Genomic DNA, 19,791 nt, shown 5'->3' on the forward strand with positions numbered 1-19,791 from the left:
AGCATCCATTAAGGATGCAACCCCCTTCCCATCGTCCAGGCCATGCGCTCTTCACACCAATATTATCAGGCAGAAGGTACAGGATCCTTAGGTCTCACACCAGTAGGTTCAGGAACAATTACCCTACAACCATGGGGCTCCTGAAATGGCATTCATCTCAATTCTGAATGATTCCACGGCCTACAGAGTCACTTTCAAGGTCTCTACAACTCATGTTCTCAAAATTTTATATTTTATTTGCACAATTTGTCTTCTTTTACATATTGGTTGCTTGTCAGTCTTTACTTATGTATAGCCTTTCATAAGTTCTATTATATTTATTTTACTGTGAATGCCTGCAAGGAAATGCATCTTAATGTAGAATATGGTGACATAAATGTACTTTGATAATAAATTTACTTTGACTTTGAACATTCATCAATCATTCCTCCAACAGAGAGTATGAGTAACGTGCAAGAGAGAGCGTGTTTTTATTCTATAATAAAAATAATATTAGCCTCAACCTCCTCGGGAATCTTACTGAAACAGACATTTGAACAAAAATGTTCTGTCCTTTCCCTGTAACATTCAGTATTTAAATAAAATCAAATTTAATATAAAACACCCACTCTTATAAACTGTCTTTAGAATTATGATGTACTTGCATATCTATTCTCATAGTTAACATTTACTGAGAAGCTCTAATTATTAAATATACTGTTTACCCTGCGAGCTTCACAAAAGCAAGAAATTTAATTACAGCCTGGTGTATATGACGATAATCTACATTGTGCCAAACATAACATCATTTTAAAATTGTAGCTTCAGATATTCTCTAGTCACAATTCAATTGAGGGTAAACATTATAATTAACAATACATAATTGCAATGGAACTGCATACATAAATTACTGGAACAGAGATTTGCAAGCTTACTTTGAAGGATACAGAATTTTCCATCTCTAAAGCCTGCTGTAAATCCTTTCACACACTCATCACACAACTCTGCAATGTGATGCTACAATGTGAAGATCCACCCCATAGTGAACTGCGCCGTGAACTGCCAACCTTCTGCTCCTGGGAGATAACTTCATAACAGTTGTGTGCATTAGAGTTTTAATTGTAAGCACTCCCCAAAACGTCTTTTATCATTGTTGTTATCATTATATTCTAGGACCTAAAAGCATATCTTTTTTTTTAACATAAAACATTAGATGTAGAACAGCACAGCATAGTAGGGGCCCTTCAGTCTATGATGTTGTGTCAACATTTAGCGTACTCCAAGGTCAAACTAACCCTCCTTCCTACACACCCCATAACTCACCATTTTTCTTTCTTCCATCGAAAAGTCTCTTAAATCTCCATAATTAATCAGCCTCTACCACCATTCCCGGCAGCATGTTGAAGGTACCCACTACTCTCTGTGGAATAAAGCTTCCTTTGTCATCTCTCACTTCCAGTCACCCTAAAATAATTTCCTTTGGTAGTAGCCATAGCCATCCTAGGAAAAAGATGCTGGCTGTCCACTCTGTCTAAGCCTCTTGTACACATTTACATTACACATTTTATCTTGTACACATTTACCTCGTCACATCACAATCGCCTTTGCTCCAAAGAGGAAAGCCCTAGCTCGCTCAGCTTTTTCCTCAAAAGGTATGTTCTCTAATCCAGAGAACATCCTGGTAAACTTCCTCTGCACCGTCTCTAAGGCTTCCACATAATTCCTATAATGAGACCACCAGAACTTAACACTACACTCAAGAGTGGTATAACTGGAATCTTAAAGAGCTGCAAAATTACTTTGCGGCTCTTGAACTCAATGCCCCAACTAATGAAAGCCAACACACCATACACTTTTATAACTACCCTATCAATTTGCATGGCAATGTAAAGAGATCTAAAGATTTGGATCAGATTAAAAAAGGTATTAAAATACGTTTATTTTTATGGAGCAATTTTGATGTTGCATATTCATGGCTGGTGCAGTTTTAAATTATTGAAGTATACAATTTTAGATACTGTTGGCAGGGACGACCTATCAGGGAGAAGCCACAGTGAATAGGTTTCTGGTACTGAGTCTAGTTCTGTAGCTCAGATGAGAAGGAGAAGAAGCTGAATGCAGTAGTGATCGAGAATTCCATAGTTAGGGGGGCAGACAGGAGATTCGTTGGATGTGGATTCTGTGGATTTTGGGTAAAGCAGTGGATGTTGTCTATATGGACTTCAGTAAGGCCTTTGACAAGGTTCCACATGGAAGGTTAGTTAGGAAGGTTCAATCGTTAGGTATTAATATTGAAGTAGTAAAAAGGATTCAACACTGGCTGAATGGGAGATGCCAGAGAATAGTGGTGGATAACTGTTTGTCACGCTGGAGGCTGGTGACTAGTGGTGTGCCTCAGGGATCTGTACTGGGTCCAATGTCGTTTGTCATATACATTAATGATCTGGATGATGGGGTGGTAAATTGGATTAGTAATTATGCAAATGATACTAAGATTGGTGGCGTTGTGGATAATGAAGTAGGTTTTCAAAGCTTGCAGAGAGATTTAGGCCAGTTAGAAGAGTGGGCTGAAAGATGGCAGATGAAGTTTAATGCTGATAAGTGTGAGGTGCTACATTTTGGTAGGATTAATCAAAATAGGACATATATGGTAAATGGTGGGCCATTGAGGAATGCAGTAGAACAGAGTGATCTAGGAATAATGGTGCATAGTTCCCTGAAGGTGGAATCTCATGTGGATAGGATGGTGTAGAAAGCTTTTGGTATGCTGGCCCTTATAAATCAGAGCATTGAGTATAGGAGTTGGGATGTAATGTTAAAATTGTGCAAGGCATTGGTGAGGCCAAATTTGGAGTGTTGTGAACAGTTCTGGTCACCGAATTATAGGAAAGATGTCAACAAAATAGAGAGAGTACAGAGGAGATTTAGTAGAATGTTACCTGGGTTTCAGCACCTAAGTTACAGAGAAAGATTGGACAAGTTAGGTCTTTATTCTTTGGAGCGTAGAAGGTTGAGGGGGGACTTGATAGAGGTATTTAAAATTATGAGGGGAATAGATAGTGTTGACGTGGATAGGCTTTTTCCATTGAGAGTAGGGGAGATTCAAACAAGAGGACATGAGTTGAGAGTAGGGGGTAAAAGTTTATTGTCATTTAAAAAAAAATTGGATAGGTATATGGACAAGAAAGGAATGGAGGGTTATGGGCTGAGTGCAGGTCAGTGGGACTAGGTGAGAGTAAGCATTTGGCACGAACTAGAAGGACCGAGATGGCCTGTTTCCGTACTGTAATTGTTATATGGTTATATGGTTATATGAAAGAGACACCCAGTTGGTGCCAGGGTCAGTGATGCCTTAGATTGGGTCCACAGCATTGTAAAGGGGATAGGTGGGCAGCCAGAAGTTGTGATACATATTGATACCAATGACATAGATAGGAAAATGGAGGAGGTCCAAAAGAGAGAATACTGTATACAGAGTTAGGTTGAAAGCTGAAAAGCAGGACCTCCAAGGTAGATGGTTAGAGACATTTTTGAGGGTGGATCATAATGGAAGGTGCAGCTTCAAGATAAGAGAGGGAAAGATTATAGGAGAACATACAGGGGGTGGCAGGAATTGAACCCCTTTGGCGATTATGGGAGCTGTAAAGTGATTATACTAACCAGTACAGTGCCCTACCACTTTACTTCTTTGGACTGTTGGTAATCCCCCAGTTTCCATTCCTTTAATAAGCATGTTTGTCTGGAGTGTTCCCATACTTGAGCTGTCAGATTTTGACTTCTGTTTATCCCCAGAAGGTTCCCTTTATATTGAAGTCTCAAGTTATACATGTGGGATGTGGTCACAAGCTACAGTACCTATGGATAATAAAGCACTCCATTACCAACCAAAAAAAGGCAATGACATTGAGACTACAGTTGCATTCAGCAATCCACCCTCTGGAAGTTTCAGCTTGTATGTTTCTGTTTGTGAGCCACAACTGATCCATGTTCCTCTTCTCTAAAGTTCTTGACACTATCTGTGGACTATTAATAGTTCACTATTTACCAGCGTACAAACATATTCACCGGCCACCACAAAGGGTACTGGAGGACGGTGTTATATTTACTAACTTCACGTGTATTTGCATCTACGGGCAGTAAGTCAATGGATAATGAGGAGAGTGTAGTTATACATGGTCGCTATCATTTTCTCCCAGCTCAATCTCATGGTTAAAGAGTAGGGGTGGGGGAAGCTGGGGTTGCAGCAGAAGGGCTAATTACATGTTACAACTTAAATTCTGAACTTGCATGCCTAGGTTGGGTAGTCAATGACAAGCAGAAAATACTTAAGACTTAATCAGCATTGCCCACATTTGAAGCTGTTTGCCTTTCACTGGATATTTTGTCTTCAGAATTAATAGAGAAGCCAGTTTATAAAACAAGCAGGCTTCTGGACATGCATTCCCACCAGTCAAAAGGCTGGGGAGCCTGGATGGAAGAGGACTGAATCAGAGACAGGAAAAAAAAAAACTGAGATTTTCCTGTTCCTTTTTAACATTGTTCTTGAGCTTTTGCAGAGACTTTGTTTAATCAGCCCAAGGATCTTGCAAGATCAGTGAATCATTCTGGCTGAGAGATGATTCCCAGTGGGGAGTGTGGCACTCTGCTACTAAACAGTGTCAAAGCTGAATGACAGCACTCTGACTTCTGAACCAGCGTAGATCACTTCCCCCAGCTCAATGCTGAACTGACTTCTGAACCAGCGTAGATCACTTCCCCCAGCTCAATGCTGAACTGACTTCTGAACCAGCGTAGATCACTTCACTCATCTCAATGCTGAACTGACTTCTGAACCAGCGTAGATCACTTCACTCATCTCAATGCTGAACTGACTTCTGAACCAGCGTAGATCACTTCCCCCAGCTCAATGCTGAACTGACTTCTGAACCAGTAGAGATCACTTCACTCATCTCAATGCTGAACTGACTTCTGAACCAGTAGAGATCACTTCACTCATCTCAATGCTGAACTGACTCACTTTCAAGGACTCTACAACTCATGATCTCAGTATTACTTATTTACTTGTTTTATTATTTGCATGATCTCCCTTCTTTTGCACATTGGTTGTTCATCAGTCTTTATTTATTTATTGAGACAATCCAGAATAGGCCCTTCCAGCCCTTCGAATCACATTGCACAGCAACCACCTGATTTAATGTTAACCTAATCATGGGACAATTTACAATGACCAATTAACTTACCATCCAATAATTCTTTGGACTGTGGGAGGAAACAGTATGTATAGTTTTTTTTTCAAAAGTTCTATTGTATTTCTTTACTTTCCTGTAAATGCCTGCAAGAAAATGAATCCCAAGGTAATATATGGTGGCATATATTTATTTGATAATAAATTTAATTTCGACTTTGAACAGTACTAGACAGTATCATGCCTGTTGGTCTGGAGATGTAGAGTGCAGAGGAACGGGGAAAGATGCATGATTGGGAAAACAACAATGTTTTTATTCTCAACGCCGCAACAAAACAACAAAAGACATTACTGATCAGAATTTTGAGAAGCTTTTTTGGGGCATTGAACTGTCTGATCAGAATAGATACGACAAAGAGAATGTATAGACTTAAGAGAGAAGAACTCCCTTTTGACTTTCCAAGTTGACTTTCTCATACCACTTTAGTGATGGAATGATAGTGTCGATTTCAAATTCTAGTTCAAGTTCATTGTCATCTGGCTATACATTTATATAACCAAATGAAACCCACAATACATATATCACACATAGCACATAAAATGTTAACACAACTAAGTTAATCAAATATAATTCAAAATGCATGTGCAGTGCACAGCACAAGTAAACATTAAACAGTACAATAAGCTGTAAACAGGTTGCTGTCCTAGTGACAAGGCCTCGGTGGTGGCAGGGTATTCATTAGTCTCGCAGCCTGGAGGAACATTTTTAGCTCTAATGTTTAGACCTACATTCGGACAGCACTAATTATTTTACTAGTTTGATGTTTCTTTGTGAATGGATAAGTCTGAATATGTCCATAGCTCTATAAGCACTGAGTTTGCATCTCTAATGTCTTGTGAACATGAGATAAAAAACAGGATGAGGAAAGACCTTTGGGCATCCAACCACATGACGTATTACGTAAGTGAAGTAGGCTGTCCCGGTGACTGAGTGATGGTAGGATTTTATGCTCGTTTCAGGGGGTGCTGAAATTCTGGATGGCCTACTTCAGTTGGTGCCAAAGGGGAGTGTTGGAGTCAGTGGCAACGGACCACTGTTTATGGTGGAGACCAAAGATGTGATCCTTTGATTCCTAAACAAAACAGATGTTTGCCTGTCCATTACTGGATAATGGATAACAGGAGGTATATTCATATTTTCATACGAGTTAGAATTATAGGGTCATAGAGCAGAGAAACTATGGTCCAGTGAACAGAGATTTGGTATATGTCACCAAAAACATTTCTACAGATGTGCTGTGGAGAGCATTATGAATGGTTGCCATTACCGTCTGGTACAGACGCACCAACCCACAGGATCAAAAAGTGCTGCAGAGAGTTGAACTAGCCTTCCCACCATCAAGGACATCTTCAAAGGATAATGCCTCAAGAACGTGGTATCCATCATTAAGGAATGTCACCACACATGACGTGACCTTTTCTCATTGCTACCATCAAGGAGGAGCTACAAGACTTTGAAGACGCACACTCAACTTCTTAGGAACTTCCTTCCCTCCACCATCAGATTTCTGAACAGTCTATGAACCCGTGAGACCTAACTCACTATTCTTGCTCTTTTTTCACACTACTTATTATTTTTACATATTTCTTATTGTAACTTACAGTAATTATTAAATATATGTATTACACTGTTCTGTTGCCACAAAACAACAAATGTCATGACACATCAGTGATAATAAATCTGATTCTGATTCTATTCACATATACAAGGGAACCACCTCTGAACCCCACATGCCGTTAGCCTCATAGATTGCTAACATACTCTAAAGTTCTAAGTTTACTTGCAGAGTCACCACATCACTTGTTAAACTGTGGATTCCCAGTAGTGTCAGTTTAAAGCTACCATTTTCTACAAGTGCACCTAACTGTAGGACTTTGTAACTAAGAAAATTGCTGAAGATAGACTTTTCCTTGAGTTTAATCTGATTTGAAGTATCCATGAAATAAAACAATTGTTACTTCTAACTGGATAAAAGATTGGCTCTGTTTGCAGTCTGGTTTCTCAGGGTAATGATGGGGTGACAATCTGTTCCGATTCATGATGCAAGCATAGATTGAGTAAATGAACTTAGACCATAAGACACTAAGACATAGAAGCAGAATCTGGCCATTCTGCCCATCAGGTTTGCTCTGCCATTCTATCATGGCTGATTTATCATCCCTCTCAATCCCATTCTCCTGTCCCCTCCCCACAACTTTTGATGTCCTGACTAATCGAGTAACTATCAACCTCCAATTTAAATATACTTAAAGACTTGGCCTCCATAACTGTCTGTGGCAATGAATTCCACGAATTCTTTACCCTCTGGCTAGAGAAATTCCTCCTCACCCCTCTTCTAAATGGAATTCTCCCTATACCAAGGCTGTGCCCTCTGGCCCTAGGAAACATCCCAATATAGGAAACAACCTCTCCACATCCACTTGATCCAACCATCTCTTCTTCTGCCTCCCTTCCGTCTTAAAGAGTGGAATAACATTTGCAGTTTTCCAGTCCTCTAGAACCATGCTAGAATCTAGTGATTCTTGAAAGATCATTACTAATGCCTCCACAATCTCCTGAGCTACCTCTTTCCAAACCCTGGGGTATAGTCCATCTACTCCAGGACACTCATTTACATTCAGACTCTTCGGCTTCCCAAGCACCTTCTCCTTAGTAACAGTAACTAACACTCAGTTCTGCTCACTGACACTCTTGAGCTTCTGGCATACTGCTAGTGCCTTTCACAATGAAGACTGATGCAAAGTATTTCTTAAGTTCTTCCACAATTTATTTGCCCCTATTTACTGCCTCCCCAGTGTCATTGTCCATCAGTCCACTATCCATACTCATCTCCCTTTTACTCCTTATATATCTGGAAAAAAATTTTTTGGTATCCTCCTATATTTTATTGCCTAGCTGACTTTCATATTTCATCTTTTCTCTCCTTATGTTTTTTTATTTGTCTTCTGTTGGTTTTTAAAAGCTTCACAATCCTTTAACCTCCCATTATTTTTTGTTATATTTTATGCCCTCCCTTGTCCTTTTCCATTGTCTTTAACTTCCCTTGTCAGCCATGGTAGCTTCATTTTCCGTTAGAATACTTCTTAATCTCTGGGATATATCTATCCTGTGCCTTTCAAATTGCCCTCAGAAACTCCAGCCATTGCTGTTCTGCCATCATCCCTGCTAATGTTCTCTTCCAATTAACTTTGGCCAGCTCCTCTTTCATGCCTCTGTAATTCCCCTTACTCTACTGTAGTACAGTTACATCCGATTTTAGCTTCTTCCTCTCAGAATTCCTGGTGAATTCTATTATATTATGATTACTGGCTCCTAAGGATTTCTTTACCTTAAGCTCCCTAATCAAACTTAGGTCATTACATAACACCTAATCCAGAATTGCCTATCCTCTTGTGGACTCAACTACAAGCTGCTCTAAACAGCTATCTCATAGGCTTTCTACAAAGTCCCTCTATCGGGATCCATGCATGCCCTTTATCATTCCCATTGTAATTTGTCACCCTCACCCTGGCTACTGTTTAGAGGCCTGTATGTAGCCTCTAACATGGTCTTTTATCTTTATAGTTTCTTAACTTTATGCACAAAGATTCCACACCATTCAATCCTATGTCACCTCATTCTAAGGATTTGATCTCATTTTTTTACAAACAGAGCCACCCCACCACCTCTACTTACCTGCCTGTCCTTTTGATACAATATGTATCCTTGGATGTTTTGTGCCCAACCATGATCTTTCAGCCATGACTCAGTGATGCCTACAACATAGTACCTGGCAATCTCCAAATGTGCAAAAAGATCATCTATCTTATTCAATATACTGTCTGCATTCAAAAATAACACTTTCAGTCCTGTATTCATCACCCATTTAGATTTTGCCCCCTTGTTACACTTAATCTCTTACAACTGACAACAATTTTACCCTATCATCTGCCTGTCCTTCCTCACAGTCTCACTACACACTCCATCTATTCATATGCCCTATGCTCAGCCCTGCCCCTTCAGTTCCCATTCCCCTGGCAAATTAGTTTAAACCCTCCCCAACAGCTCTAGCAAACCTGCCCCCAAGGATATTGGTTCAGCATGGGTTGAGGTGTAATCCGCCCTTTTTGTACAGCTATACTTTCCCCAGAAGAGATTCCATGATCCAGAAATCTGCACCAATTCTTCAACTACACATTCATCTGCCAGATTATACCACTCTTAGATAAAAGAAAGTCTTCATGCAGTTTTTCCTAAAGGTTAGCCTGTAGGTCGAGACGGTGGTAAGGAAGGCAAATTCAATGTTAGCATTTATTTCAAGAAGACTAGAATATGAAAGCAAAGGGTGTAATGATGAGGCTTTATAAGGCACTGGTCATACCATGCTTGGAATGGAGTGAACAGTTTTGGGCCTCTTATCTAAGAAAAGATGTGCTGCCATTGGAGAAGGTCCAGAGCAGGCTCACGAGAATGATTCCAGAAATGAAAACATTAATGTATGAGGAGTGTTTAATAGCTCTGGGCCTATAATCGCTGGAGTTTTGAAGAATGAAGGAGGATCTCATTGAAAGCTACTGAATATTGAAAGGTCGAGATAAAGTGATGTGGAGAGGATTTTTTCTATGGCAAGGGAGTCTAGGACTAGATGGTATGGCTTCAGAATAATGATGAGGAGAAATTTCTTTAACCAGAGGGTAGTGAACCTATGAAATTCATTATAACCAACGGCTGTAGAGGCCAAGTCATTGGGTATATTTAAAACTGAGTTTGATAGGTTCTTGATTTGTCAGAGCATCAAAGTTTACGGGAGAAGGCAGGAGAATGGGGTTGAGTGGGAATAATAAATTGGACATGATGGAATGGTGGAACAGATTCTATGGGCTGAACGGCCTAATTCTGCTCCTGTATACGTCTTATAAGGGGCTCAAAACTGCTCACAACAATCCAAGTGCGGTCGGACCAATGTCTTATAAAGCCTCAGCATTACATTCTTGCTCTTATAATCTAGTCCTCTCAAAGTGAATCCAACATTGCAGTTGCCTTCCTTACCACCGACTTAACCTGCAAGTTAACTCTTAGCGAATCCTGCTCAAGGATTCCCAAGTCCCTTTGCACCTCTGATTTCTGAATTTTCTCCCCATTTAGAAAATAGTCTAAGTCTTTATTCCTTCCACCAAAGTGCAAGACCATGCACTACCGTAGCTATTTCCATCTGTAATTTCTTTGCTCATTCTCTCAATCTGTCTACCTTCTTCTCCAAACTCCTGACTTCTTCAACACTACCTACCCCTCCACCTATCTTTCTATTATTTGTGAGCTTGGCCACAAAGCCATCAATTCTGTCATCCAAATCATTGACATATAGAAAAGAAGTGGATCTAACACTGGCACCTGTGGAACACTACTGGCCATCAGCAGCCAAGCATAAAAGGACCCTTTTGTTCTCACCATTTTCCTCCTTCCAGTCAGCCAATCTTCTATCCATGCTAGTATCTTTCCTGTAATACAATGGGCTCTTGCTTGTTTTAGCAGTTCCTTGTCAAAGACCTTCTGAAAATCCAAATAAACCACATCCTCTGACTCTCCTTTGTCTATCCTGCTTGTTATTGCTTTCAGGAATTCCAAAGTTTTGTCTGGTAAGATTTCCCCTTAAGGAAACCATGCTGACTTTGGCCTATTTTTTTCTGTGCCTGTAAGTATCCCGAAACCTCTTCCTTAATAAAGGACTCCAACATCTTCCCAACCACTGAAAGCAGGCACAGATATTGTGGGATGAAGGGCTTATCACTGTACTGTATTATGTTCCTGTCTATGTCCTGTATCATGCACAGTAGACAAAAGAGAAGATCGTGAGTAAAAACTAGAAGTGTTCGAAACACTCAGAAGGTCAGGTAGCATCTGTAGAAATAGAAACTAAGATTCAATTTGAAGACTATCTATGCTGATCAAGGCTCTTCGATTTGAAACATGTGCTCTGTCTTTCTTTCCACAGATGCCATCTGACTGGCTGGGCAATTCTACCATTTTGGATTTTACTTCAGATATCCCCATCTGCAGTTTTTTTGATGTTCATTCACAAGGGAACCATAGACCTTGGGTATCATATTCTTACCCAGCTGAGAAGCTTCTCAATATAATCAATAGGTTAAACACAATACTCATTCAAAGCACTGACATACCTTAAAGCTATTGCTGCTAGAATGACATTACAAAGATATATACTTTCTAATATGCAAGTAATGGTTGGATCTCACTGGACCTGATGTGCATTTGGTTCCTTCATAATATCCCTGTGGTTGCACCGATCTTGTTGTGAGGATCCTGAAGACCTCCTCGTGAGATTGCCATGTCTTCCTACTATATGGAGCAAAGTGTAAGTGGTGAATGGGCCAGGGTCAGCAAAACCACCATGTTGAACTAAGAGTCATATTGGCAAAGACCTTTTCTGATCTTCCTAAACATCCCTGATAAATAGTGAAAAAAAGTTTTAAAATATAAATTAATGTTTACTTTAAACCATATTTAAGTTACAGAAGATACGTAAAAAGCATTAATATTAGTTACAATTAAGTAAAAGAGCACACTTAGCTTGACAAATAGTTTTAGTGAAGATCAATGCTTCAGTGAATGGGCCTTGTTGGCTGCACCAGCTGTGGCTTGCATACTGCTGACAGCACAGAAATAAAGTGTATCTGGGAGCTTTGCTCAGGCCTCAGCATTGGGATCAGGGACTGAACGTGAGGTCAACTGGGTCTCTCACTCACATTCTGACCTTCAGCATGTTCTAGGCACCAGCATGATCTAGCCTAATGGACCTTTGGAATGTTTGTTCTTGGTTTATCATATAGTGGCTGCTGAAACAGGTCATAAAGACACTCTGGAACATTGGCAGACTTAACTGCAACGGTTTACACGTGCGCCTGATTCAGGAGATAATACCGTGAGCTTGATAGAGAACTTCAAGGTCTGAACTTATTGACCCTTTACTTATACAAACATCATATGTTGCAATGTCAAAGATAAGCTCAAAGTAATACAACCTTAGTAAATCAGTCCTGGAATCAGATTTAGCTCATTGCCAATTGTTTCTATTTACTACACAATTAAACTTATAAGTTTTGAATCCTTTATTTGTTTTGCTTTATTGTCCTTAAATATAGATGGCTCATGTTGTGCTAGGAGCCCTAAAGCACTTTGGCAAAGTGTTCATCAGCAGTGTGTAAACAGCACTGAGCTGCTATTCCACCAACCGATAGTCAAATCTACCACTGCTTGATACAAGACTTTTTCCCAAAATTCACTGGAAAAAAAACAGATGCAGATTTTTTTATCACATGTACATCGAAATGTACAGTAAAATGTGTTGTTTCTGTTAACAACCAATGCAGCCTAAGGATGTGGTGGGAGCAACCCACAAGGGTCACTGTGCATTCCAGTGCCAACATAGCATGCTTACAATGCTCAGCAGAACATCACAAAACACAAGCAACTAAACAAGAAAGGGAAAAAAAGCCCCTTTCTTCCCTTACACACACCCACCCACCCATGCACACAGTCAGCCCACAAGCCCAGGACAAGCCCATCTCTGGCCTCCAGCTCCAGCCTCCACAGACACTGAGCTTCATCTGCCCTAGTGGACTCACAGGCCCAGAGTCATCAAACATTCCTCATATGATAACCCTTTCATTCCCAGAATCATCCCTGTGAACCTCCTCTGAACTCTCCGCAATGCCAGCACATCTTTTCTGAGATGAGGAACCCAAAACAGTTCATGATACTCAAGGTGGGGCCTTATCATTGCCTTATGAAGCCTCAGCGTCACATCCCTGCTCTTGTATTCTTGACCTCTTGAAATGAAATGCTGACATTGCATTTGCCTTCCTCACCTCCGACTCAACCTGCAAGTTAAACGTTAGGGTGTTCTGCACAAGGAGAAAATCATAAAAGGACAATCCATTAAATTACACCACAGGATAGAGATGAGAGGGAGAAGCTTCAGAGGAGATATAAGGGGTACATTCTTCACAAAAAGAGTAGCTGGTATCTGGAACGAGCTGCCAGGTGAGGTGCTGGAGGCAGGAACAGTAACAATAATTAAGAGGGAACTGGACAGGTACTGTACTTCTCTGAGCAGGGGGTATAGAGATGTAGAATTAATGAAGGCAAGGTGGATTAGGCACGTTTGATAACATGGGAATGTGGGCTGAAAGGCTGAAGCTGTACTCCTCTATGGTTACGACCTTTACTCCTTCATAATTGAGTTCTGAACAAACACGAAGTTTGACATACAGTTAATATAGTTTGAAATCAAGCAGCTCATCTTTATTTCCCCTTGTCACTTATTATTCATGGGGCTCCCTGGTGGTGTAGTGGTTAATGCAACGCAATTACAGCTCAGGGTGTTGGATGCCATCTGAAAAAAGTAAGTTTGTGCATCCTTCCCCCGAAGGATCTGCATTTCCTCCAGATGCTGTGGTTTCCTCCCACAGTCCAAGATGTACCAGTTTGTAGGTCACTCTAAATTGAACTGTGATGAGGCTAGACCACAAACATCAGGGCAGAATTAGGCTATTCAGCCCATTGAGTCTGCTCCACCACTTGATCATGGCTCATTAATTTCCTCCCTTCTGCCTTCTCTCCATAACCTTAGACCATAAAATGGCTGAGAAACAGTCAAAACAAAAGATTTACAGTGGAATACTGCAGCACAGGGCTCGAGTTCAGAATCAGAGGGCCACAGCCTGGATTTGTACTGCAAATGGACATTAGATTGGCAGAACATTCAGTTCGTATGCAGCTGCTGGCTGGATCTGCTCAATCATTCAGTTACTTCCCCAACCACCCCAGAATCTCAGCTTTTCAACATTCAAGATATTTTCTTTTTCGATTCCCTCCCTGCTTTTCATTTATACTTGCTTAATGAGCCACTCACAGAAACCCCCACAACTGCACAGCAATCATGGCCAATTCCGATTTGGGTACGCACTGGGACTTGGTAACCATAAGCTTGCTGCTCGGCTTTTTGGCTAAGATCAAGTGTATTGTAGTATGAGGCTAGTGTTAAATAGGAGGATTGCTGGACAGTGCGGTTCACTGAGTCAGAAGGGCTTATTCCATGTTGTATCTCTAAAAGAAACATACACAGCATTTGTAATGTGCATAAATACTGTGTTGTGTCCTGGCTTGGAAATACACATGAACATTATTACATGCATAGGATGAGAAAAGTATGAAGCATCTACTTTATCCGGGCTGGAAAACAGAGTAAACTCAACATATGGTTTGCCCAACTACACCCAGAGTTAAAAATTCTTTTGGTTTATTATCCACAAACTTACTTGCCTATATATGAATCAAAGTTATTTGGCTATTGCATATGTGCAAAACAAACAACAATTCTAGGGCAAATGGTCCTGGTTAAAGGAGAACTTTTGTACATATATCTGCTACAACTCAATAGAACCCTGATGAGACCATTTTTAAGATATCGATTAGAGATCAGTTCTCCAGGCCTAAGAATATACTTATGATATAAGGATTGCAGCGAAGTTTACCAGATTGATATGTAGAATGCTGGATTCGTCCTCCATGGGGAAATTTAACACAAAACAGTCAATGATTCCTTGACACAAGAAATTCTGCATATGCTGGAAATCTTGGGCAACACAGACAAAATAATGGAGGAATTCAACAAGTCAGGCAGCATCTAGGGAGAGGAATAAACAGTCAACATTTCAGGCTGGGATCCTTCATTAGGACGGGAAAGGATGGGGTCAGAAGCCAGAATAAGAAGGTTGGGGAGGAGAAGGAGTTCAGGGAAAGGTGGGACCAGAAAGAGGGATGATCTTGGTTAAACATACAAAATACATATGGGGCTTATCAGAATAATGTTTTCTTTGGCTGACATATTCAGAACTAAAGGTTGCAGTCTCAATTTAAGGGGCTAGTCATCCAGGACAGATATAAGAAAAACGGCATCCCTAAATGATGGTGAATTTTTGGTATTCTTTGCCCAAAACTAACAGTGGAGTTGAGTAAATTCAAATCAGAGATTTGAACATGCTTTATAAAAAAGAGAATAAAGGGTGAAGACAGGGAAGTGCAGCAGAGGTAAGAGATCAACTTCCAACTTCTTACTTCATCCCTCCTCCCCCCATGCATCCACCTTCACCTATCACCTGCCATCCAATGGCTAGGAAGGTGGTACTGTAACACTCTGTGAAAGCAAAGGGCATGAAAAGGCACAGAAGACATCATGGCCATCCACTTCAACCAAGAGAGACTCCAGTTTCTGACGCGTGTTCGTACCACTAGACCCAGACGTCTGAGGTCGAGAGAGTGGAATTGCCTCAGTGCAAAGGGTTTTCAACTTTAAAAACTCTCCCGAGCAGGTTTCCTGTCATTGTCAGATATAATGGACAACCACCACCGTCACCACCATCTTCTACTCCTTTCCCTCCTCTCACCTACTTACTCTGCCTTCTTTCCCTTCCTTTCCAGTCCTGATGAAGGACTTTAGCTTAAACTTCGACTGTTTCTTCCCCTCCAAAGATGCTGCCTGACTGGCTGAGTTCTGCCTGCATTTTATGTGTGAGGCTAAAATTGTTTCATTCTCCTTTACACTTGTGTACTGGAAATGACATTAAACAATCTTGAAAAGATCGCCCATGGCAGAGCAGGGGAGAAGGGACCAATGGGCTCCTCTACATTGGTGAGACCCAACATAATTTGGCTACTGCTTTGGCAGCACCATCACTCCGTCCACAACAAAGAAGTAACCATCAATTTTAAGCTCAGTCCCTATTCCCATTCCAACATATCAGTCCTGGGCCTCCTTTACTCCAAGAAGAGATCACTCTCAGGTTGGAAGAGCAACCCTCTTATTCCCGCTGCTGTCTATAAGAAGATTATACGCTCTCCCTGTGACCGTGTGGATTTCTTCCAGGTGTTTTGGTATCTTCCCACATTCCAAAGCTGTATTGATTGGTAGATTAATTGGTCATTGTAAATTGTCCCATGATAAGACTAGGCTTATATAGTGTGTTGCTGGGTGGCGCAACATGAAGAGCAGGAAGGGCCTACTCCATGCTGTATTTCAATAAATAAGTAGATCAATTAAATAAATAAATAGATTGTCTGGATAGCCTCCAACTTGATGGCATGAACATTAATTTCTCTAACTTCAGGTAATTCCTCTCCCCCCCCCCTCCTTTCCCACTTACAATTCTAGCACCCCTCTCACCACTTCTTTTCTCCTTTCTTGCCTACCACCTCCTTCTGGTACCCCTCCTCCTTCTCTTTGTCCCACCTATCTCCTCCCAACTTCTCACATCACTTCCCACCTGCACCCATCATCCCACCCCCCCCCCCCCCCACATGGCAACATCTATCACTTCTAACTTGTAGTCCTTCCCATTCCCCTCCACCTTCCTATTCTGGCTTCTCCCTTTCTTTGTAGTCCCAATTAAGTGCCTCAACCAGAAATGTCAACTGATTATTTCTTTTCCATAGATGCTGCCTGACCTGCTGTTTTGTGTATGTTACCAATTGGCTTTGCCATGTGTTCATTTTTCTTATATTTCTACAGTGCTTGGCCAGGAGACCATTGACTATGATCCTGACTGCTGGTATGGAACCTCTCTCAAACACCATGCAAGTTTATTTTGCTGAGGAATACGAATAGAAGTTCCAGTAGAAGTGGTAGAGGCAGGTTCGGTATTGTCATTTAAAGTAAAATTGAATAGGTATATGGACAGGAAAGGAATGGAGGGTTATGGGCTGAGTGCGGGCCAGTGGGACTAGGTGAGTGTAAGCGTCGGCACGGACTAGAAGGGCTGAGATGGCCTGTTTCCGTGCTGTAATTGTTATATGGTTATAATATTAGATCAAAGATTTGCACAACCAGGTGCCCTCTTGCAACACTAAAGTTTTCTACACATTTAAATATCTGCTCCATCTTCAATTTTTGCTTCATAATCAGAACTAGGTTTATTACCTCTGACACATCATGAAATTTGTTGTTTTGTGGCAACAGCACAGTACAAGACATAAAAATATACTATGAGTCATAATAAGAAATATACTAAAATAATAAGTAGAGAACCAAATAGTGAGGCAGTGTGCATGGGTTTGTGGACCATTCAGAAATCTAATGGTGGAGGGGTAGACACTGCTCCTAAAATGTTGAATGTGGGTCTTCAAGCTCCTGCCAAATCAATAAAAAATATTTATGGATAAGGAAGGTTACTTGATACTGAAGGATTTCCTATATACATAACTTCAGTTTCTCAAATGATTCTAGGATATTTATCACCCATACTCTGGGAAAGTTTCATTGAGTCACAGAGTCATACCATTCAGATGCAAGACCTTCAACCCAATAAATCATAGCTGACATCAAACACCATTTACAGAAATCCTACACTAATCCTACTTTAATCTTCCTACATTCCCATCAACTCTCATCAGATTCTGCCCCTCACCTGCACACCATGAGCAACTTACAATCCCCCAGTGTCAAGGGGGCGGTGAAGCAGGAGGCTCTCAAGGAAACCCAAGCGTTCACAGGGAGAACAGGCAAACCTCACACAGAACACACTGGAGGTCAGGCCTGAACCCACATGGTTGGAGTTCTGAGGCAGCAGTTCTACTATCTCTGCCATGTATTGTGATTAAAAAAAAAATTTCCATCTGGATCTGGATGTGAGCTTGCCCATCATGATAGGGACAGGCTAGGAAGAGATGTGGAAGTGATGTAAAAGAATACATCCTTCTCTGAGGATTGTCACCTTATCGTTGTGGAGAGGCTTGTGAGTTCCTGAGATCCTGAGACTGATGCTCTCTGGAGCTTAGCTCCTGGTAGGGTCACCCATGGCAGTAAGGTCAAAGGAGAGGTTCCAGACAAAGAGTGAACCAATCAAAACCTCAATGGTGGAGCTGGCGGAAGATGATGACACATCACAACAGCAGTGAAGGGGGAGGAAGGCTGCAGCAGTGAAGAGTCGCACTCATCTTGCATTCTATACCATTGGACCTAGAGCCCGGTATGTCAAGGACTGTGTGTTGGATGTCTGTACACCAGCCTCCCCACGTTAAACAAAGTCACGCACAGGCATTCTCATTTAGGGAATCCTCCTAATATCCACCCTTCAGAGAACATCATACTCAACTCGTGTGATTGCTTGCTCTGCCTTTGCATTGAATATTGATGTCTATACAATACTGCTTCATTGCCACTCTCAGGTTATCATCTGCTACTGAGGTGGACCTGGCTGAGTGGTGGTAAAGCTACGTCAATGCAAAAATCCACAGTCTGTCTTAATCTATCCTTGTTGAATCCATAATATACTGTGCTTGAGATCCCTTTCAGTTTCCACCCACCAGGAACTCTGACAAGATGGGTGACAACTTCAGATTCTCATTCAGACTTAGATTTATTTATTTTTCACATGTACATGAAAACATGGAGTGAACTGTGCCACTTCCATTGACAATCAACACAAGGATATCATTACAGTCAACAAAAGAATTTCCCACTTGAGATCAATAAAGTACTTGTTATAATTATTAGGTATATTTAAAGCGGAGGTTGATAGGTTCATGATTAGTCAGGGTGTCAAAGGTTACATGGAGAAGGCAGGAGAATGGGATTGAGAAGGATAAAAAATCAACCATGAATGGATGGCAGAGCAGACTCAATGGGCTAAATAGCCTAATTCTGCTCCTATGTCTTGTTGTTTTATGGTATTACAAACTAATGATGAGTGGGGGCAGCCTGCAAGTATCTCCACACATTCCAGTGCCAGCAAAGCATGCCCATAAAGTTTGGCAGAACACAGATTTTTCTCTTGCACAAATAATGAGCCTTTACATGGTGCAATTCTCCTCTACTGCCTCTAAACACCTCACATTCACACAATTTGTAATATATATCCATATTGCTTCATGTTTTGTCCTGGAAACACACATGGAATATTATACACTCAGTGCACACAGACAAAGAAAGCAGATAACCTCAGCAGATTCCTTGCCAAATAAACTCAGGTAAAATTCCTTAAGTTTTATTATCCATCATCTTATTGTGTCTACCCAGATTATAAACGCCTTGATATACACAAGCTCAGCACTGTTTAATACTATAATCATTAACTTTTATAACCGATAATTATAAGTCTGTAAAATATTGCTTGTTGCCAATAAATCCTAGTAAATGAACAAGCCACAGTGGAAAACTAAATCTTTTTTTTTTCTTAAAGGCACACTTGACATCAGGAACTTCAGATTTGATGAGTCTTTCCTAAGAGACAATGTATTTATTTGGGTATCGACATGCTGATTGTAAGATCCATGTATCTGTTTATTGTCTGTCTCCATTGCATTTCCTCCAAGAGGACCAGGACCTTGTCATGGTTTGTTGGCCCTGAGAGCTATGCTGGCTGGAGAATTTGGATCTTGGTAGGGTCACCCTGCCAGAGAGGTCAAAGGGTAGGGGCTAGACCAAGAGTGGTCCACTGGTTCCCCATGTTTAGAGGTTCAGCTCAGGCTAACAACCCTGACTGGTCAAACAAAACTGTTACAGAAACAGGAA

The 19,791-nt window shown here is 40.9% G+C and overlaps 1 protein-coding gene and 1 long non-coding RNA gene across 2 annotated transcripts in view; both read right to left on the bottom strand.

The window, feature by feature from the left end:
- The window catches only part of arid3c (AT rich interactive domain 3C (BRIGHT-like)), a 544,829-nt gene that overhangs the window by 416,665 nt on the left and 108,373 nt on the right, over window positions 1-19,791 (bottom strand). The gene's annotated exons all lie outside the window — the stretch shown is intronic.
- On the bottom strand, window positions 5,258-14,915 carry LOC140737694 (uncharacterized). The gene is made up of 3 exons (XR_012101234.1): window positions 14,759-14,915; window positions 11,384-11,668; window positions 5,258-5,311 (listed from the first exon to the last, which is right to left on the bottom strand). It is a non-coding gene; the product is annotated as an uncharacterized lncRNA (long non-coding RNA).

This window comes from Hemitrygon akajei, chromosome 13 (assembly GCF_048418815.1).
Source record: "Hemitrygon akajei chromosome 13, sHemAka1.3, whole genome shotgun sequence".
Classification (NCBI taxonomy): domain Eukaryota; kingdom Metazoa; phylum Chordata; class Chondrichthyes; order Myliobatiformes; family Dasyatidae; genus Hemitrygon; species Hemitrygon akajei.